Raw genomic sequence first — 22303 nt, forward strand, 5'->3', positions numbered from 1 at the left:
AGGCGGGGAATCAGATATGGGGAATCGGATGCGGGGAATCAGAGGCGGGGAATCAGAGCTGGGGAATCAGAGGCGGGGAATCAGAGCTGGGGAATTAGATGCAGAGAATCAGAGTTGGGGATTCAGAGGCGGAGAATCAGATATGGGGAAACAGTGGCGGGGAATCAGAGGCGGGGAAACAGAGGCTGGGAATTAGATATGGGGAATCAGAGGTGGGTAATCAGAGCTGGGGAATCAGAGGTGGGGAATCAGAGTTGGGGAATCAGAGGCGGGGAATCAGAGCTGGGGAATCAGAGGTGGGGAATCAGATGCGGGGAATCAGAGGCGGGGAATCAGAGCTGGGGAATCAGAGGTGGGGAATCAAAGTTGGGGAATCAGAGGCGGGGAATCAGAGGCAGGGAATCGGATGTGCGGAATCAGAGATGGGGAATCAGATATGGGGAAACAGAGGCGGGGAATCAGAGGCGGGGAATCAGAGTTTGGGAATCAGAGGCGGGGAATCAGAGCTGGGGAATCAGAGGTGGGGAATCAGATGCGGGGAATCAGAGGCGGGGAATCAGAGCTGGGGAATCAGAGGTGGGGAATCAAAGTTGGGGAATCAGAGGCGGGGACTTAGATATGGGGAAACAGAGGCGGGGAATCAGAGGCGGGGAAACAGAGGCGGGGAATTAGATGTGCGGAATCAGAGATGGGGAATCAGAGGCAGGGAATCAGAATCAGAAGCAGCGAATCAGAGGCCGGGAATCAGAGGTGGGGAATCAGAGTCCGGGAATCAGAGATGGGGAATCAGAGGCGGGGAATGAGATATGGGGAATCAGAGGCGGGAAATCAGAGGCGGGGAAACAGAGGCGAGGAATCAGATATGGGGAATCAGAGGTGGCGAATCAAAGGCGGTGAATCAGAGATGGGGAATCAGAGGCGGGGAATCAGAGGCAGGGAATCAAACACGGGGAATCAGAGGCGGGGAATCAGAGCTGGGGAATCAGAGGTGGGGAATCAGAGTTGGGGAATCAGAGGCGGGGAATCAGAGATGGGGAATCAGAGGCTGGGAATCGGATGTGCGGAATCAGAGATGGGGAATCAGAGGTGGGGAATCAGAGGCGGTGAATCAGACATGGGTAATCAGAGGCGGGGAATCAGAGGCAGGAAATCAGACACGGGGAATCAGAGGCGGGGAATCAGAGGCGGGGAAACAGAGGCGGGGAATCAGATATGGGGAAACAGAGGCGGGGAATCAGAGGCGGGGAAACAGAGGCGGGGAATCAGATATGGGGAATCAGAGGTGGGGAATCAGAGTTTGGGAATCAGAGGCAGGGAATCAGAGGCTGGGAATCAGATGCAGGGAATCAGATGCGGGGAATCAGAGGCGGGGAATCAGAGCTGGGGAATCAGAGGTGGGGAATCAAAGTTGGGGAATCAGAGGCGGGGACTTAGATATGGGGAAACAGAGGCGGGGAATCAGAGGCGGGGAAACAGAGGCGGGGAATTAGATGTGCGGAATCAGAGATGGGGAATCAGAGGCAGGGAATCAGAATCAGAAGCAGCGAATCAGAGGCCAGGAATCAGAGGTGGGGAATCAGAGTCCGGGAATCAGAGATGGGGAATCAGAGGTGGCGAATCAAAGGCGGTGAATCAGAGATGGGGAATCAGAGGCGGGGAATCAGAGGCAGGGAATCAAACACGGGGAATCAGAGGCGGGGAATCAGAGCTGGGGAATCAGAGGTGGGGAATCAGAGTTGGGGAATCAGAGGCGGGGAATCAGAGATATGGAATCAGAGGCTGGGAATCGGATGTGCGGAATCAGAGTTGGGGAATCAGAGGTGGGGAATCAGAGGCGGTGAATTAGACATGGGTAATCAGAGGCGGGGAATCAGAGGCAGGAAATCAGACACGGGGAATCAGAGGCGGGGAATCAGAGCTGGGGAATTAGATGCAGGGAATCAGAGATGGGGATTCAGAGGCGGAGAATCAGATATGGGGAAACAGTGGCGGGGAATCAGAGGCGGGGAAACAGAGGCAGGGAATTAGATATGGGGAATCAGTGGTGGGTAATCAGAGCTGGGGAATCAGAGGTGGGGAATCAGAGTTGGGGAATCAGAGGCGGGGACTTAGATATGGGGAAACAGAGGCGGGGAATCAGAGGCGGGGAATCAGAGTTGGGGAATCAGAGGCGGGGAATCAGAGCTGGGGAATCAGAGGTGGGGAATCAGAGTCGGGGAATCAGAGGCAGGGAATCGGATGTGCGGAATCAGAGATGGGGAATCAGAGGTGGGGAATCAGAGGCAGTGAATCTGAGATGGGGAATCAGAGGCGGGGAATCAGAGGCAGGGAATCAGAGTTGGGGATTCAGTGGCGGGGAATCAGATATGGGGAAACAGAGGCGGGGAATCAGAGGCGGGCCAACAGAGGCGGGGAATTAGATATGGGGAATCAGAGGTGGGGAATCAGAGGTGGTGAATCAGAGATGGGGAATCACAGGCGGGGAATCAGAGGCAGGGAATAGAACGCGGGGAATCAGAGGCAGGGAATCAGAGCTGGGGAATCAGAGGCGGGGAATCATAGTTGGGAATCAGAGGCGGGGAATCAGATATGGGGAAACAGAGGCAGGGAATCAGAGTTGGGGATTCAGTGGCGGGGAATCAGATATGGGGAAACAGAGGCGGGGAATCAGAGGCGGGCCAACAGAGGCGGGGAATTAGATATGGGGAATCAGAGGTGGGGAATCAGAGGTGGTGAATCAGAGATGGGGAATCACAGGCGGGGAATCAGAGGCAGGGAATAGAACGCGGGGAATCAGAGGCAGGGAATCAGAGCTGGGGAATCAGAGGCGGGGAATCATAGTTGGGAATCAGAGGCGGGGAATCAGATATGGGGAAACAGAGGCGGGGAATCAGAGGCGGGGAAACAGAGGCGGGGAATCAGATATGGGGAATCGGATGCGGGGAATCAGAGGCGGGGAATCAGAGCTGGGGAATCAGAGGCGGGGAATCAGAGTTGGTGCATCAGAGGTGGGGAATTAGATATGGGGAAACAGAGGCGGGGAATCAGAGGCGGGGAAACAGAGGCGGTGAATCAGACATGGGTAATCAGAGGCGGGGAATCAGAGGCAGGAAATCAGACACGGGGAATCAGAGGCGGGGAATCAGAGCTGGGGAATTAGATGCAGGGAATCAGAGTTGGGGATTCAGAGGCAGAGAATCAGATATGGGGAAACAGTGGCGGGGAATCAGAGGCGGGGAAACAGAGGCTGGGAATTAGATATGGGGAATCAGAGGTGGGTAATCAGAGCTGGGGAATCAGAGGTGGGGAATCAGAGTTGGGGAATCAGAGGCGGGGACTTAGATACGGGGAAGCAGAGGCAGGGAATCAAACACGGGGAATCAGAGGCGGGGAATCAGAGCTGGGGAATCAGAGGTGGGGAATCAGAGTTGGGGAATCAGAGGCGGGGAATCAGAGATGGGGAATCAGAGGCTGGGAATCGGATGTGCGGAATCAGAGATGGGGAATCAGAGGTGGGGAATCAGAGGCGGTGAATCAGACGGGTAATCAGAAGCGGGGAATCAGAGGCAGGAAATCAGACCCGGGGAATCAGAGGCGTGGAATCAGAGGCGGGGAAACAGATGCGGGGAATAAGATATGGGGAAACAGAGGCGGGGAATCAGAGGCGGGGAAACAGAGGCGGGGAATCAGATATGGGGAATCAGAGGTGGGGAATCAGAGCTGGGGAATTAGATGCAGGGAATCAGAGTTGGGGATTCAGAGGCGGAGAATCAGATATGGGGAAACAGTGGCGGGGAATCAGAGGCGGGGAAACAGAGGCAGGGAATTAGATTAGGGGAATCAGAGGTGGGTAATCAGAGTTGGGGAATCAGAGGTGGGGAATCAGAGTTGGGGAATCAGAGGCGGGGACTTAGATATGGGGAAACAGAGGCGGGGAATCAGAGGCAGGTAATAAGAGTTGGGGAATCAGAGGCGGGGAATCAGAGCTGGGGAATCAGAGGTGGGGAATCAGAGTCGGGGAATCAGAGGCAGGGAATCGGATGTGCGGAATCAGAGATGGGGAATCAGAGGTGGGGAATCAGAGGCGGTGAATCTGAGATGGGGAATCAGAGGCGGGGAATCAGAGGCAGGATATCAGACACGGGGATTCAGCGGCTGGGAATCAGACGGGGGGAATCAAAGGCGGGGAATCAGAGCTGGGGAATCAGAGGCAGGGAATCAGAGTTGGGGATTCAGTGGCGGGGAATCAGATATGGGGAAACAGAGGCGGGGAATCAGAGGCGGGCAAACAGAGGCGGGGAATTAGATATGGGGAATCAGAGGTGGGGAATCAGAGGTGGTGAATCAGAGATGGGGAATCACAGGCGGGGAATCAGAGGCAGGGAATAGAACGCGGGGAATCAGAGGCAGGGAATCAGAGCTGGGGAATCAGAGGCGGGGAATCATAGTTGGGAATCAGAGGCGGGGAATCAGATATGGGGAAACAGAGGCGGGGAATCAGAGGCGGGGAAACAGAGGCGGGGAATCAGATATGGGGAATCGGATGCGGGGAATCAGAGGCGGGGAATCAGAGCTGGGGAATCAGAGGCGGGGAATCAGAGTTGGTGCATCAGAGGTGGGGAATTAGATATGGGGAAACAGAGGCGGGGAATCAGAGGCGGGGAAACAGAGGCGGTGAATCAGACATGGGTAATCAGAGGCGGGGAATCAGAGGCAGGAAATCAGACACGGGGAATCAGAGGCGGGGAATCAGAGTTGGGGAATCAGAGGCGGGGAATCAGAGCTGGGGAATCAGAGGTGGGTAATCAGAGCTGGGGAATCAGAGGTGGGGAATCAGAGTTGGGGAATCAGAGGCGGGGAATCAGAGCTGGGGAATCAGAGGTGGGGAATCAGATGCGGGGAATCAGAGGCGGGGACTCAGAGCTGGGGAATCAGAGGTGGGGAATCAAAGTTGGGGAATCAGAGGCGGGGAATCAGAGGCAGGGAATCGGATGTGCGGAATCAGAGATGGGGAATCAGAGGTGGGGAATCAGAGGCGGTGAATCTGAGATGGGGAATCAGAGGCGGGGAATCAGAGGCAGGATATCAGACACGGGGATTCAGAGGCTGGGAATCAGAGCTGGGGAATCAGAGGCGGGGAATCATAGTTGGGAATCAGAGGCGGGGAATCAGATATGGGGAAACAGAGGCGGGGAATCAGAGGCAGGGAAACAGAGGCGTGGAATCAGATATGGGGAATCGGATGCGTGGAATCAGAGGCGGGGAATCAGAGCTGGGGAATCAGAGGTGGGGAATCAGAGTTGGTGCATCAGAGGTGGGGAATTAGATATGGGGAAACAGAGGCGGGGAATCAGAGGCGGGGAAACAGAGGCGGTGCATCAGACATGGGTAATCAGAGGCGGGGAATCAGAGGCGGGGAATCAGAGCTGGGGAATTAGATGCAGGGAATCAGAGTTGGGGATTCAGAGGCGGAGAATCAGATATGGGGAAACAGTGGCGGGGAATCAGAGGCGGGGAAACAGAGGCTGGGAATTAGATATGGGGAATCAGAGGTGGGTAATCAGAGCTGGGGAATCAGAGGTGGGGAATAAGAGTTGGGGAATCAGAGGCGGGGAATCAGAGCTGGGGAATCAGAGGTGGGGAATCAGAGGTGGGGAATCAGAGTCGGGGAATCAGAGGCAGGGAATCGGATGTGCGGAATCAGAGATGGGGAATCAGAGGTGGGGAATCAGAGGCGGTGAATCTGAGATGGGGAATCAGAGGCGGGGAATCAGAGGCAGGATATCAGACACGGGGATTCAGCGGCTGGGAATCAGACGGGGGGAATCAAAGGCGGGGAATCAGAGCTGGGGAATCAGAGGCAGGGAATCAGAGTTGGGGATTCAGTGGCGGGGAATCAGATATGGGGAAACAGAGGCGGGGAATCAGAGGCGGGCAAACAGAGGCGGGGAATTAGATATGGGGAATCAGAGGTGGGGAATCAGAGGTGGTGAATCAGAGATGGGGAATCACAGGCGGGGAATCAGAGGCAGGGAATAGAACGCGGGGAATCAGAGGCAGGGAATCAGAGCTGGGGAATCAGAGGCGGGGAATCATAGTTGGGAATCAGAGGCGGGGAATCAGATATGGGGAAACAGAGGCGGGGAATCAGAGGCGGGGAAACAGAGGCGGGGAATCAGATATGGGGAATCGGATGCGGGGAATCAGAGGCGGGGAATCAGAGCTGGGGAATCAGAGGCGGGGAATCAGAGTTGGTGCATCAGAGGTGGGGAATTAGATATGGGGAAACAGAGGCGGGGAATCAGAGGCGGGGAAACAGAGGCGGTGAATCAGACATGGGTAATCAGAGGCGGGGAATCAGAGGCAGGAAATCAGACACGGGGAATCAGAGGCGGGGAATCAGAGTTGGGGAATCAGAGGCGGGGAATCAGAGCTGGGGAATCAGAGGTGGGTAATCAGAGCTGGGGAATCAGAGGTGGGGAATCAGAGTTGGGGAATCAGAGGCGGGGAATCAGAGCTGGGGAATCAGAGGTGGGGAATCAGATGCGGGGAATCAGAGGCGGGGACTCAGAGCTGGGGAATCAGAGGTGGGGAATCAAAGTTGGGGAATCAGAGGCGGGGAATCAGAGGCAGGGAATCGGATGTGCGGAATCAGAGATGGGGAATCAGAGGTGGGGAATCAGAGGCGGTGAATCTGAGATGGGGAATCAGAGGCGGGGAATCAGAGGCAGGATATCAGACACGGGGATTCAGAGGCTGGGAATCAGAGCTGGGGAATCAGAGGCGGGGAATCATAGTTGGGAATCAGAGGCGGGGAATCAGATATGGGGAAACAGAGGCGGGGAATCAGAGGCAGGGAAACAGAGGCGTGGAATCAGATATGGGGAATCGGATGCGTGGAATCAGAGGCGGGGAATCAGAGCTGGGGAATCAGAGGTGGGGAATCAGAGTTGGTGCATCAGAGGTGGGGAATTAGATATGGGGAAACAGAGGCGGGGAATCAGAGGCGGGGAAACAGAGGCGGTGCATCAGACATGGGTAATCAGAGGCGGGGAATCAGAGGCGGGGAATCAGAGCTGGGGAATTAGATGCAGGGAATCAGAGTTGGGGATTCAGAGGCGGAGAATCAGATATGGGGAAACAGTGGCGGGGAATCAGAGGCGGGGAAACAGAGGCTGGGAATTAGATATGGGGAATCAGAGGTGGGTAATCAGAGCTGGGGAATCAGAGGTGGGGAATAAGAGTTGGGGAATCAGAGGCGGGGAATCAGAGCTGGGGAATCAGAGGTGGGGAATCAGATGCGGGGAATCAGAGGCGGGGAATCAGAGCTGGGGAATCAGAGGTGGGGAATCAAAGTTGGGGAATCAGAGGCGGGGAATCAGAGGCAGGGAATCGGATGTGCGGAATCAGAGATGGGGAATCAGATATGGGGAAACAGAGGCGGGGAATCAGAGGCGGGGAATCAGAGTTGGGGAATCAGAGGCGGGGAATCAGAGCTGGGGAATCAGAGGTGGGGAATCAGATGCGGGGAATCAGAGGCGGGGAATCAGAGCTGGGGAATCAGAGGTGGGGAATCAAAGTTGGGGAATCAGAGGCGGGGACTTAGATATGGGGAAACAGAGGCGGGGATTCAGAGGCGGGGAAACAGAGGCGGGGAATTAGATGTGCGGAATCAGAGATGGGGAATCAGAGGCAGGGAATCAGAATCAGAAGCAGCGAATCAGAGGCCGGGAATCAGAGGTGGGGAATCAGAGTCCGGGAATCGGAGATGGGGAATCAGAGGCGGGGAATGAGATATGGGGAATCAGAGGCGGGAAATCAGAGGCGGGGAAACAGAGGCGAGGAATCAGATATGGGGAATCAGAGGTGGCGAATCAAAGGCGGTGAATCAGAGATGGGGAATCAGAGGCGGGGAATCAGAGGCAGGGAATCAAACACGGGGAATCAGAGGCGGGGAATCAGAGCTGGGGAATCAGAGGTGGGGAATCAGAGTTGGGGAATCAGAGGCGGGGAATCAGAGATGGGGAATCAGAGGCTGGGAATCGGATGTGCGGAATCAGAGATGGGGAATCAGAGGTGGGGAATCAGAGGCGGTGAATCAGACATGGGTAATCAGAGGCGGGGAATCAGAGGCAGGAAATCAGACACGGGGAATCAGAGGTGGGGAATCAGAGGCGGGGAAACAGAGGCGGGGAATCAGATATGGGGAAACAGAGGCGGGGAATCAGAGGCGGGGAAACAGAGGTGGGGAATCAGATATGGGGAATCAGAGGTGGGGAATCAGAGTTTGGGAATCAGAGGCAGGGAATCAGAGGCTGGGAATCAGATGCAGGGAATCAGATGCGGGGAATCAGAGGCGGGGAATCAGAGGCGGGGAATTAGATGTGCGGAATCAGAGATGGGGAATCAGAGGCAGGTAATCAGAATCAGAAGCAGCGAATCAGAGGCCGGGAATCAGAGGTGGGGAATCAGAGTCCGGGAATCAGAGATGGGGAATCAGAGGCGGGGAATGAGATATGGGGAATCAGAGGCGGGAAATCAGAGGTGGGGAAACAGAGGCGAGGAATCAGATATGGGGAATCAGAGGTGGCGAATCAAAGGCGGTGAATCAGAGATGGGGAATCAGAGGCGGGGAATCAGAGGCAGGGAATCAAACACGGGGAATCAGAGGCGGGGAATCAGAGCTGGGGAATCAGAGGTGTGGAATCAGAGGCTGGGAATCGGATGTGCGGAATCAGAGATGGGGAATCAGAGGTGGGGAATCAGAGGCGGTGAATTAGACATGGGTAATCAGAGGCGGGGAATCAGTGGCAGGTAATCAGACACGGGGAATCAGAGGCGGGGAATCAGAGCTGGGGAATTAGATGCAGGGAATCAGAGTTGGGGATTCAGAGGCGGAGAATCAGATATGGGGAAACAGTGGCGGGGAATCAGAGGCGGGGAAACAGAGGCAGGGAATTAGATATGGGGAATCAGAGGTGGGTAATCAGAGCTGGGGAATCAGAGGTGGGGAATCAGAGTTGGGGAATCAGAGGCGGGGAATCAGAGTTGGGGAATCAGAGGCGGGGAATCAGAGTTGGGGAATCAGAGGCGGGGAATCAGAGCTGGGGATTCAGAGGTGGCGAATCAGAGTCGGGGAATCAGAGGCAGGGAATCGGATGTGCGGAATCAGAGATGGGGAATCAGAGGTGGGGAATCAGAGGCGGTGAATCTGAGATGGGGAATCAGAGGCGGGGTATCAGAGGCAGGATATCAGACACGGGGATTCAGAGGCTGGGAATCAGACGGGGGGAATCAAAGGCGGGGAATCAGAGCTGGGGAATCATAGTTGGGAATCAGATATGGGGAAACAGAGGCGGGGAATCAGAGGCGGGGAAACAGAGGCGGGGAATCAGATATGGGGAATCGGATGCGGGGAATCAGAGGCGGGGAATCAGAGCTGGGGAATCAGAGGCGGGGAATCAGAGTTGGTGCATCAGAGGTGGGGAATTAGATATGGGGAAACAGAGGCGGGGAATCAGAGGCGGGGAAACAGAGGCGGTGAATCAGACATGGGTAATCAGAGGCGGGGAAACAGAGGCTGGGAATTAGATATGGGGAATCAGAGGTGGGTAATCAGAGCTGGGGAATCAGAGGTGGGGAATCAGAGTTGGGGAATCAGAGGCGGGGAATCAGAGCTGGGGAATCAGAGGTGGGGAATCAGATGCGGGGAATCAGAGGCGGGGAATCAGAGCTGGGGAATCAGAGGTGGGGAATCAAAGTTGGGGAATCAGAGGCGGGGAATCAGAGGCAGGGAATCGGATGTGCGGAATCAGAGATGGGGAATCAGAGGTGGGGAATCAGAGGCGGTGAATCTGAGATGGGGAATCAGAGGCGGGGAATCAGAGGCAGGATATCAGACACGTGGATTCAGAGGCTGGGAATCAGAGCTGGGGAATCAGAGGCGGGGAATCATAGTTGGGAATCAGAGGCGGGGAATCAGATATGGGGAAACAGAGGCGGGGAATCAGAGGCGGGGAAACAGAGGCGGGGAATCAGATATGGGGAATCGGATGCGGGGAATCAGAGGCGGGGAATCAGAGCTGGGGAATCAGAGGCGGGGAATCAGAGCTGGGGAATTAGATGCAGGGAATCAGAGTTGGGGATTCAGAGGCGGAGAATCAGATATGGGGAAACAGTGGCGGGGAATCAGAGGCGGGGAAACAGAGGCTGGGAATTAGATATGGGGAATCAGAGGTGGGTAATCAGAGCTGGGGAATCAGAGGTGGGGAATCAGAGTTGGGGAATCAGAGGCGGGGAATCAGAGCTGGGGAATCAGAGGTGGGGAATCAGATGCGGGGAATCAGAGGCGGGGAATCAGAGCTGGGGAATCGGAGGTGGGGAATCAAAGTTGGGGAATCAGAGGCGGGGAATCAGAGGCAGGGAATCGGATGTGCGGAATCAGAGATGGGGAATCAGATATGGGGAAACAGAGGCGGGGAATCAGAGGCGGGGAATCAGAGTTGGGGAATCAGAGGCGGGGAATCAGAGCTGGGGAATCAGAGGTGGGGAATCAGATGCGGGGAATCAGAGGCGGGGAATCAGAGCGGGGGAATCAGAGGTGGGGAATCAAAGTTGGGGAATCAGAGGCGGGGACTTAGATATGGGGAAACAGAGGCGGGGAATCAGAGGCGGGGAAACAGAGGCGGGGAATTAGATGTGCGGAATCAGAGATGGGGAATCAGAGGCAGGGAATCAGAATCAGAAGCAGCGAATCAGAGGCCGGGAATCAGAGGTGGGGAATCAGAGTCCGGGAATCAGAGATGGGGAATCAGAGGCGGGGAATGAGATATGGGGAATCAGAGGCGGGAAATCAGAGGCGGGGAAACAGAGGCGAGGAATCAGATATGGGGAATCAGAGGTGGCGAATCAAAGGCGGTGAATCAGAGATGGGGAATCAGAGGCGGGGAATCAGAGGCAGGGAATCAAACACGGGGAATCAGAGGCGGGGAATCAGAGCTGGGGAATCAGAGGTGGGGAATCAGAGTTGGGGAATCAGAGGCGGGGAATCAGAGATGGGGAATCAGAGGCTGGGAATCGGATGTGCGGAATCAGAGATGGGGAATCAGAGGTGGGGAATCAGAGGCGGTGAATCAGACATGGGTAATCAGAGGCGGGGAATCAGAGGCAGGAAATCAGACACGGGGAATCAGAGGCGGGGAATCAGAGGCGGGGAAACAGAGGCGGGGAATCAGATATGGGGAAACAGAGGCGGGGAATCAGAGGCGGGGAAACAGAGGCGGGGAATCAGATATGGGGAATCAGAGGTGGGGAATCAGAGTTTGGGAATCAGAGGCAGGGAATCAGAGGCTGGGAATCAGATGCAGGGAATCAGATGCGGGGAATCAGAGGCGGGGAATCAGAGCTGGGGAATCAGAGGTGGGGAATCAAAGTTGGGGAATCAGAGGCGGGGACTTAGATATGGGGAAACAGAGGCGGGGAATCAGAGGCGGGGAAACAGAGGCGGGGAATTAGATGTGCGGAATCAGAGATGGGGAATCAGAGGCAGGGAATCAGAATAAGAAGCAGCGAATCAGAGGCCAGGAATCAGAGGTGGGGAATCAGAGTCCGGGAATCAGAGATGGGAAATCAGAGGTGGGGAATGAGATATGGGGAATCAGAGGCGGGAAATCAGAGGCGGGGAAACAGAGGCGAGGAATCAGATATGGGGAATCAGAGGTGGCGAATCAAAGGCGGTGAATCAGAGATGGGGAATCAGAGGCGGGGAATCAGAGGCAGGGAATCAAACACGGGGAATCAGAGGCGGGGAATCAGAGCTGGGGAATCAGAGGTGGGGAATCAGAGTTGGGGAATCAGAGGCGGGGAATCAGAGATATGGAATCAGAGGCTGGGAATCGGATGTGCGGAATCAGAGATGGGGAATCAGAGGTGGGGAATCAGAGGCGGTGAATTAGACATGGGTAATCAGAGTCGGGGAATCAGAGGCAGGAAATCAGACATGGGGAATCAGAGGCGGGGAATCAGAGCTGGGGAATTAGATGCAGGGAATCAGAGATGGGGATTCAGAGGCGGAGAATCAGATATGGGGAAACAGTGGCGGGGAATCAGAGGCGGGGAAACAGAGGCAGGGAATTAGATATGGGGAATCAGAGGTGGGTAATCAGAGCTGGGGAATCAGAGGTGGGGAATCAGAGTTGGGGAATCAGAGGCGGGGACTTAGATATGGGGAAACAGAGGCGGGGAATCAGAGGCGGGGAATCAGAGTTGGGGAATCAGAGGCGGGGAATCAGAGCTGGGGAATCAGAGGTGGGGAATCAGAGTCGGGGAATCAGAGGCAGGGAATCGGATGTGCGGAATCAGAGATGGGGAATCAGAGGTGGGGAATCAGAGGCAGTGAATCTGAGATGGGGAATCAGAGGCGGGGAATCAGAGGCAGGGAATCAGAGTTGGGGATTCAGTGGCGGGGAATCAGATATGGGGAAACAGAGGCGGGGAATCAGAGGCGGGCCAACAGAGGCGGGGAATTAGATATGGGGAATCAGAGGTGGGGAATCAGAGGTGGTGAATCAGAGATGGGGAATCACAGGCGGGGAATCAGAGGCAGGGAATAGAACGCGGGGAATCAGAGGCAGGGAATCAGAGCTGGGGAATCAGAGGCGGGGAATCATAGTTGGGAATCAGAGGCGGGGAATCAGATATGGGGAAACAGAGGCAGGGAATCAGAGTTGGGGATTCAGTGGCGGGGAATCAGATATGGGGAAACAGAGGCGGGGAATCAGAGGCGGGCCAACAGAGGCGGGGAATTAGATATGGGGAATCAGAGGTGGGGAATCAGAGGTGGTGAATCAGAGATGGGGAATCACAGGCGGGGAATCAGAGGCAGGGAATAGAACGCGGGGAATCAGAGGCAGGGAATCTGAGCTGGGGAATCAGAGGCGGGGAATCATAGTTGGGAATCAGAGGCGGGGAATCAGATATGGGGAAACAGAGGCGGGGAATCAGAGGCGGGGAAACAGAGGCGGGGAATCAGATATGGGGAATCGGATGCGGGGAATCAGAGGCGGGGAATCAGAGCTGGGGAATCAGAGGCGGGGAATCAGAGTTGGTGCATCAGAGGTGGGGAATTAGATATGGGGAAACAGAGGCGGGGAATCAGAGGCGGGGAAACAGAGGCGGTGAATCAGACATGGGTAATCAGAGGCGGGGAATCAGAGGCAGGAAATCAGACACGGGGAATCAGAGGCGGGGAATCAGAGCTGGGGAATTAGATGCAGGGAATCAGAGTTGGGGATTCAGAGGCAGAGAATCAGATATGGGGAAACAGTGGCGGGGAATCAGAGGCGGGGAAACAGAGGCTGGGAATTAGATATGGGGAATCAGAGGTGGGTAATCAGAGCTGGGGAATCAGAGGTGGGGAATCAGAGTTGGGGAATCAGAGGCGGGGACTTAGATATGGGGAAACAGAGGCGGGGAATCAGAGGCGGGGAATCAGAGTTGGGGAATCAGAGGCGGGGAATCAGAGCTGGGGAATCAGAGGTGGGGAATCAGAGTCGGGGAATCAGAGGCAGGGAATCGGATGTGCGGAATCAGAGATGGGGAATCAGAGGTGGGGAATCAGAGGCGGTGAATCTGAGATGGGGAATCAGAGGCGGGGAATCAGAGGCAGGATATCAGACACGGGGATTCAGAGGCTGGGAATCAGACGGGGGGAATCAAAGGCGGGGAATCAGAGCTGGGGAATCAGAGGCAGGGAATCAGAGTTGGGGATTCAGTGGCGGGGAATCAGATATGGGGAAACAGAGGCGGGGAATCAGAGGAGGGCAAACAGAGGCGGGGAATTAGATATGGGGAATCAGAGGTGGGGAATCAGAGGTGGTTAATCAGAGATGGGGAATCACAGGCGGGGAATCAGAGGCAGGGAATAGAACACGGGGAATCAGAGGCAGGGAATCAGAGCTGGGGAATCAGAGGCGGGGAATCATAGTTGGGAATCAGAGGCGGGGAATCAGATATGGGGAAACAGAGGCAGGGAATCAGAGGCGGGGAAACAGAGGCGGGGAATCAGATATGGGGAATCGGATGCGGGGAATCAGAGGCGGGGAATCAGTGCTGGGGAATCAGAGGCGGGGAATCAGAGTTGGTGCATCAGAGGTGGGGAATTAGATATGGGGAAACAGAGGCGGGGAATCAGAGGTGGGGAAACTGAGGCGGGGAATCAGATATGGGGAATGAGAGGTGGGGAATCAGAGGCAGGGAATCAGATGTGCGGAATCAGAGATGGGGAATCAGAGGCAGGGAATCAGAATCAGAAGCGGGGAATCAGAGGCCGGGAATCAGAGGCCTGGAATCAGATGCTGGTAATAAGAGGCCGGGAATCAGAGGTGGGGAATCAGAGCTGGGGAATCAGAGGCAGTGAATCGGATGTGCGGAATCAGAGATGGGGAATCAGATGTGGGTAATCAGAGGCGGGGAATCAGAGGCAGGAAATCAGACACGGGGAATCAGAGGCGGGGAATCAGAGCTGGGAAATTAGAGGCAGGGAATCAGAGTTGGGGATTCAGAGGCGGGTAATCAGATATGGGGAAACAGAGGCGGGGAATCAGAGGCGGGCAAATAGAGGCGGGGAATCAGATATGGGGAAACAGAGGCGGGGAATCAGAGGCGGGGAAACAGAGGCGGGGAATCAGATATGGGGAATCAGAGGTGGGGAATCAGAGTTTGGGAATCAGAGGCAGGGAATCAGAGGCTGGGAATCAGATGCAGGGAATCAGATGCGGGGAATCAGAGGCGGGCAATCAGAGCTGGGGAATCAGAGGTGGGGAATCAAAGTTGGGGAATCAGAGGCGGGGACTTAGATATGGGGAAACAGAGGCGGGGAATCAGAGGCGGGGAAACAGAGGCGGGGAATCAGATATGGGGAATCAGAGGTGGGGAATCAGAGGCAGGGAATTAGATGTGCGGAATCAGAGATGGGGAATCAGAGGCAGGGAATCAGAATCAGAAGCAGGGAATCAGAGGCCGGGAATCAGAAGTGGGGAATCAGAGTCCGGGAATCAGAGATGGGGAATCAGAGGTGGGGAATGAGATATGGGGAATCAGAGGCGGGGAATCAGAGGCGGGTAAACAGAGGCGAGGAATCAGATGTGCAGAATCAGAGATGGGGAATCAGAGGCAGGGAATCAGAATCAAAAGCAGGGAATAAGACGCGGGGAATCAGAGGCGGGGAATCAGAGCTGGGGAATCAGAGGCAGTGAATCGGATGTGCGGAATCAGAGATGGGGAATCATAGGTGGGGAATCAGAGGCGGTGAATCAGACATGGGTAATCAGAGGCGGGGAATCAGAGGCAGGAAATCAGACACGGGGAATCAGAGGCGGGGAATCAGAGCTGGGAATTTAGAGGCAGGGAATCAGAGTTGGGGATTCAGAGGCGGGTAATCAGATATGGGGAAACAGAGGAGGGGAATCAGAGGCGGGCAAATAGAGGCGGGGAATCAGATATGGGGAAACAGAGGCGGGGAATCAGAGGCGGGGAATCAGAGGTGGGGAATCAGAGGTTGGGAATCAGAGGCAGGGAATCAGAGGCTGGGAATCAGATGCAGGGAATCAGATGCGGGGAATCAGAGTTGGGGAATCAGAGGCGGGGAATCAGAGCTGGGGAATCAGAGGTGGGGAATCAGAGTCGGGGAATCAGAGGCAGGGAATCGGATGTGCGGAATCAGAGATGGGGAATCAGAGGTGGGGAATCAGAGGCGGTGAATCTGAGATGGGGAATCAGAGGCGGGGAATCAGAGGCAGGATATCAGACACGGGGATTCAGAGGCTGGGAATCAGACGGGGGGAATCAAAGGCGGGGAATCAGAGCTGGGGAATCAGAGGCAGGGAATCAGAGTTGGGGATTCAGTGGCGGGGAATCAGATATGGGGAAACAGAGGCGGGGAATCAGAGGCGGGCAAACAGAGGCGGGGAATTAGATATGGGGAATCAGAGGTGGGGAATCAGAGGTGGTGAATCAGAGATGGGGAATCACAGGCGGGGAATCAGAGGCAGGGAATAGAACACGGGGAATCAGAGGCAGGGAATCAGAGCTGGGGAATCAGAGGCGGGGAATCATAGTTGGGAATCAGAGGCGGGGAATCAGATATGGGGAAACAGAGGCGGGGAATCAGAGGCGGGGAAACAGAGGCGGGGAATCAGATATGGGGAATCGGATGCGGGGAATCAGAGGCGGGGAATCAGTGCTGGGGAATCAGAGGCGGGGAATCAGAGTTGGTGCATCAGAGGTGGGGAATTAGATATGGGGAAACAGAGGCGGGGAATCAGAGGTGGGGAAACAGAGGCGGGGAATCAGATATGGGGAATCAGAGGTGGGGAATCAGAGGCAGGGAATCAGATGTGCGGAATCAGAGATGGGGAATCAGAGGCAGGGAATCAGAATCAGAAGCGGGGAATCAGAGGCCGGGAATCAGAGGCCTGGAATCAGATGCTGGTAATAAGAGGCCGGGAATCAGAGGTGGGGAATCAGTGTCCGGGAATCAGAGATGGGGATTCAGAGGCGGGGAATCAGATATGGGGAATCAGAGGTGGGGAATCAGAGGCAGGGAATCAGATGTGCAGAATCAGAGATGGGGAATCAGATGTGGGTAATCAGAGGCGGGGAATCAGAGGCAGGAAATCAGACACGGGGAATCAGAGGCGGGGAATCAGAGCTGGGAAATTAGAGGCAGGGAATCAGAGTTGGGGATTCAGAGGCGGGTAATCAGATATGGGGAAACAGAGGCGGGGAATCAGAGGCGGGCAAATAGAGGCGGGGAATCAGATATGGGGAAACAGAGGCGGGGAATCAGAGGCGGGGAAACAGAGGCGGGGAATCAGATATGGGGAATCAGAGGTGGGGAATCAGAGTTTGGGAATCAGAGGCAGGGAATCAGAGGCTGGGAATCAGATGCAGGGAATCAGATGCGGGGAATCAGAGGCGGGCAATCAGAGCTGGGGAATCAGAGGTGGGGAATCAAAGTTGGGGAATCAGAGGCGGGGACTTAGATATGGGGAAACAGAGGCGGGGAATCAGAGGCGGGGAAACAGAGGCGGGGAATCAGATATGGGGAATCAGAGGTGGGGAATCAGAGGCAGGGAATTAGATGTGCGGAATCAGAGATGGGGAATCAGAGGCAGGGAATCAGAATCAGAAGCAGGGAATCAGAGGCCGGGAATCAGAAGTGGGGAATCGGAGTCCGGGAATCAGAGATGGGGAATCAGAGGTGGGGAATGAGATATGGGGAATCAGAGGCGGGGAATCAGAGGCGGGTAAACAGAGGCGAGGAATCAGATGTGCAGAATCAGAGATGGGGAATCAGAGGCAGGGAATCAGAATCAAAAGCAGGGAATAAGACGCGGGGAATCAGAGGCGGGGAATCAGAGCTGGGGAATCAGAGGCAGTGAATCGGATGTGCGGAATCAGAGATGGGGAATCATAGGTGGGGAATCAGAGGCGGTGAATCAGACATGGGTAATCAGAGGCGGGGAATCAGAGGCAGGAAATCAGACACGGGGAATCAGAGGCGGGGAATCAGAGCTGGGAATTTAGAGGCAGGGAATCAGATTTGGGGATTCAGAGGCGGGTAATCAGATATGGGGAAACAGAGGAGGGGAATCAGAGGCGGGCAAATAGAGGCGGGGAATCAGATATGGGGAAACAGAGGCGGGGAATCAGAGGCGGGGAATCAGAGGTGGGGAATCAGAGGTTGGGAATCAGAGGCAGGGAATCAGAGGCTGGGAATCAGATGCAGGGAATCAGATGCGGGGAATCAGAGGCGGGGAATCAGAGCTGGGGAATCAGAGGTGGGGAATCAAAGTTGGGGAATCAGAGGCGGGGACTTAGATATGGGGAAACAGAGGCGGGGAATCAGAGTCGGGGAAACAGAGGCGGGGAATCAGATATGGGGAATCAGAGGTGGGGAATCAGAGGCAGGGAATTAGATGTGCGGAATCAGAGATGGGGAATCAAAGGCAGGGAATCAGAATCAGAAGCAGGGAATCAGAGGCCGGGAATCAGAGGCAGGGAATCAAACACGGGGAATCAGAGGCGGGGAAAGAGAGGCGGGGAATTAGATGTGCGGAATCAGAGATGGGGAATCAGAGGCAGGGAATCAGAATCAGAAGCAGAAAATCAGAGGCCGGGAATCAGAGGTGGGGAATCAGAGTCCGGGAATCAGAGATGGGGAATCAGAGGCGGGGAATGAGATATGGGGAATCAGAGGCGGGAAATCAGAGGCGGGGAAACAGAGGCGAGGAATCAGATATGGGGAATCAGAGGTGGCGAATCAAAGGCGGTGAATCAGAGATGGGGAATCAGAGGCGGGGAATCAGAGGCAGGGAATCAAACACGGGGAATCAGAGGCGGGGAATCAGAGCTGGGGAATCAGAGGTGGGGAATCAGAGTTGGGGAATCAGAGGCGGGGAATCAGAGATATGGAATCAGAGGCTGGGAATCGGATGTGCGGAATCAGAGATGGGGAATCAGAGGTGGGGAATCAGAGGCGGTGAATTAGACATGGGTAATCAGAGGCGGGGAATCAGAGGCAGGAAATCAGACACGGGGAATCAGAGGCGGGGAATCAGAGCTGGGGAATTAGATGCAGGGAATCAGAGTTGGGGATTCAGAGGCGGAGAATCAGATATGGGGAAACAGTGGCGGGGAATCAGAGGCGGGGAAACAGAGGCAGGGAATTAGATATGGGGAATCAGAGGTGGGTAATCAGAGCTGGGGAATCAGAGGTGGGGAATCAGAGTTGGGGAATCAGAGGCGGGGACTTAGATATGGGGAAACAGAGGCGGGGAATCAGAGGCGGGGAATCAGAGTTGGGGAATCAGAGGCGGGGAATCATAGTTGGGAATCAGAGGCGGGGAATCAGATATGGGGAATCAGAGCTGGGGAATCAGAGGCGGGGAATCATAGTTGGGAATCAGAGGCGGGGAATCAGATATGGGGAAACAGAGGCGGGGAATCAGAGGCGGGGAAACAGAGGCGGGGAATCAGATATGGGGAATCGGATGCGGGGAATCAGAGGCGGGGAATCAGAGCTGGGGAATCAGAGGCGGGGAATCAGAGTTGGTGCATCAGAGGTGGGGAATTAGATATGGGGAAACAGAGGCGGGGAATCAGAGGCGGGGAAACAGAGGCGGTGAATCAGACATGGGTAATCAGAGGCGGGGAATCAGAGGCAGGAAATCAGACACGGGGAGTCAGAGGCGGGGAATCAGAGCTGGGGAATTAGATGCAGGGAATCAGAGTTGGGGATTCAGAGGCAGAGAATCAGATATGGGGAAACAGTGGCGGGGAATCAGAAGCGGGGAAACAGAGGCTGGGAATTAGATATGGGGAATCAGAGGTGGGTAATCAGAGCTGGGGAATCAGAGGTGGGGAATCAGAGTTGGGGAATCAGAGGCGGGGACTTAGATATGGGGAAACAGAGGCGGGGAATCAGAGGCGGGGAATCAGAGTTGGGGAATCAGAGGTGGGGAATCAGAGTCGGGGAATCAGAGGCAGGGAATCGGATGTGCGGAATCAGAGATGGGGAATAAGAGGTGGGGAATCAGAGGCGGTGAATCTGAGATGGGGAATCAGAGGCGGGGAATCAGAGGCAGGATATCAGACACGGGGATTCAGAGGCTGGGAATCAGACGGGGGGAATCAAAGGCGGGGAATCAGAGCTGGGGAATCAGAGGCAGGGAATCAGAGTTGGGGATTCAGTGGCGGGGAATCAGATATGGGGAAACAGAGGCGGGGAATCAGAGGCGGGCAAACAGAGGCGGGGAATTAGATATGGGGAATCAGAGGTGGGGAATCAGAGGTGGTGAATCAGAGATAGGGAATCACAGGCGGGGAATCAGAGGCAGGGAATAGAACGCGGGGAATCAGAGGCAGGGAATCAGAGCTGGGGAATCAGAGGCGGGGAATCATAGTTGGGAATCAGAGGCGGGGAATCAGATATGGGGAAACAGAGGCGGGGAATCAGAGGCGGGGAAACAGAGGCGGGGAATCAGATATGGGGAATCGGATGCAGGGAATCAGAGGCGGGGAATCAGAGCTGGGGAATCAGAGGCGGGGAATCAGAGTTGGTGCATCAGAGGTGGGGAATTAGATATGGGGAAACAGAGGCGGGGAATCAGAGGTGGGGAAACAGAGGCGGGGAATCAGATATGGGGAATCAGAGGTGGGGAATCAGAGGCAGGGAATCAGATGTGCGGAATCAGAGATGGGGAATCAGAGGCAGGGAATCAGAATCAGAAGCGGGGAATCAGAGGCCGGGAATCAGAGGCCTGGAATCAGATGCTGGTAATAAGAGGCCGGGAATCAGAGGTGGGGAATCAGTGTCCGGGAATCAGAGATGGGGATTCAGAGGCGGGGAATCAGATATGGGGAATCAGAGGTGGGGAATCAGAGGCAGGGAATCAGATGTGCAGAATCAGAGATGGGGAATCAGAGGCAGGGAATCAGAATCAGAAGCAGGGAATAAGACGCGGGGAATCAGAGGCGGGGAATCAGAGCTGGGGAATCAGAGGCAGTGAATCGGATGTGCGGAATCAGAGATGGGGAATCAGATGTGGGGAATCAGAGGCGGTGAATCAGACATGGGTAATCAGAGGCGGGGAATCAGAGGCAGGAAATCAGACACGGGGAATCAGAGGCGGGGAATCAGACATGGGTAATCAGAGGCGGGGAATCAGAGGCAGGAAATCAGACACGGGGAATCAGAGGCGGGGAATCAGAGCTGGGAAATTAGAGGCAGGGAATCAGAGTTGGGGATTCAGAGGCGGGTAATCAGATATGGGGAAACAGAGGCGGGGAATCAGAGGCGGGCAAATAGAGGCGGGGAATCAGATATGGGGAAACAGAGGCGGGGAATCAGAGGCGGGGATACAGAGGCGGGGAATCAGATATGGGGAATCAGAGGTGGGGAATCAGAGTTTGGGAATCAGAGGCAGGGAATCAGAGGCTGGGAATCAGATGCAGGGAATCAGATGCGGGGAATCAGAGGCGGGCAATCAGAGCTGGGGAATCAGAGGTGGGGAATCAAAGTTGGGGAATCAGAGGCGGGGACTTAGATATGGGGAAACAGAGGCGGGGAATCAGAGGCGGGGAAACAGAGGCGGGGAATCAGATATGGGGAATCAGAGGTGGGGAATCAGAGGCAGGGAATAAGATGTGCGGAATCAGAGATGGGGAATCGGAGGCAGGGAATCAGAATCAGAAGCAGGGAATCAGAGGCCGGGAATCAGAAGTGGGGAATCAGAGTCCGGGAATCAGAGATGGGGAATCAGAGGTGGGGAATGAGTTATGGGGAATCAGAGGCGGGGAATCAGAGGCGGGTAAACAGAGGCGAGGAATCAGATGTGCAGAATCAGAGATGGGGAATCAGAGGCGGGGAAACAGAGGCGGGGAATCAGATATGGGGAAACAGAGGCGGGGAATCAGAGGCGGGGAAACAGAGGCGGGGAATCAGATATGGGGAATCAGAGGTGGGGAATCAGAGTTTGGGAATCAGAGGCAGGGAATCAGAGGCTGGGAATCAGATGCAGGGAATCAGATGCGGGGAATCAGAGGCGGGGAATCAGAGCTGGGGAATCAGAGGTGGGGAATCAAAGTTGGGGAATCAGAGACGGGGACTTAGATATGGGGAAACAGAGGCGGGGAATCAGAGGCGGGGAAACAGAGGCGGGGAATTAGATGTGTGGAATCAGAGATGGGGAATCAGAGGCAGGGAATCAGAATCAGAAGCAGCGAATCAGAGGCCAGGAATCAGAGGTGGGGAATCAGAGTCCGGGAATCAGAGATGGGAAATCAGAGGTGGGGAATGAGATATGGGGAATCAGAGGCGGGAAATCAGAGGCGGGGAAACAGAGGCGAGGAATCAGATATGGGGAATCAGAGGTGGCGAATCAAAGGCGGTGAATCAGAGATGGGGAATCAGAGGCGGGGAATCAGAGGCAGGGAATCAAACACGGGGAATCAGAGGCGGGGAATCAGAGCTGGGGAATCAGAGGTGGGGAATCAGAGTTGGGGAATCAGAGGCGGGGAATCAGAGATATGGAATCAGAGGCTGGGAATCGGATGTGCGGAATCAGAGATGGGGAATCAGAGGTGGGGAATCAGAGGCGGTGAATTAGACATGGGTAATCAGAGGCGGGGAATCAGAGGCAGGAAATCAGACACGGGGAATCAGAGGCGGGGAATCAGAGCTGGGGAATTAGATGCAGGGAATCAGAGATGGGGATTCAGAGGCGGAGAATCAGATATGGGG

The sequence above is a fragment of the Narcine bancroftii genome, chromosome 2 (genome assembly GCF_036971445.1).
Source record: "Narcine bancroftii isolate sNarBan1 chromosome 2, sNarBan1.hap1, whole genome shotgun sequence".
Classification (NCBI taxonomy): Eukaryota; Metazoa; Chordata; class Chondrichthyes; order Torpediniformes; family Narcinidae; genus Narcine; species Narcine bancroftii.